We start from the raw sequence: 651 nt of genomic DNA, 5'->3' as shown, positions 1-651 counted from the left end.
CACCATCTCTGTATCCAACACACGGAACAACAGTTTTGACGGGTTTGTCAGAGTTGAGTCGGAAACCGATCGAGAGACTTCAGGTCACGAACACGCGTCAACAAGAAGTTTGTCCGAATGGAGAAGATTGTGACAGGAGTTAAAACTTGTGCTGTAAAAAGTAGCTGTTAAGGTTTTATCTCTCCCACCCACTGCTTGTGACAGCTCCAGACTTTTCCCCTCCCTCCCTCCCTCCCTCCCTCCCTCCCTCCCTCCCTCCCTCCCTCCCTCCCTCCCTCTTCGGTGGTGTAGAGTGGGGTGCCGCCCCTACTTGGCCAGTGCTCTGCACGGTCTGTGATTGGCAAGTCGGAGCCGAAGGATTGCATCACTGGCTGGTGGGAGAGGGGCTTTGGGAACAGACAGAGAGAGGGCGAGAGAGAGGGCGAGAGAGAGGGCGAGAGAGAGCGAGAGAGAGGGCGAGAGAGAGACGGAGGGAGGGAGGGACAAAGAGAGACAGGAGAGTAGGAGAGAACGAGGTTAGGGGGAAAAGCCAGATGAGTGGACTGGGTGGAAAGAGTGGTGGAGGTTGGGGTGGTTGGGTTGCAAACGGGGGGAGGAGAAGGGAATGACGAAGACACGAGGGGGAGTCGGATGGATGGAGGAAAAGAGAGA

Source organism: Osmerus eperlanus, chromosome 2 (assembly GCF_963692335.1).
Source record: "Osmerus eperlanus chromosome 2, fOsmEpe2.1, whole genome shotgun sequence".
NCBI classification, from domain to species: Eukaryota; Metazoa; Chordata; class Actinopteri; order Osmeriformes; family Osmeridae; genus Osmerus; species Osmerus eperlanus.
This window is presented reverse-complemented; position numbering follows the sequence as displayed.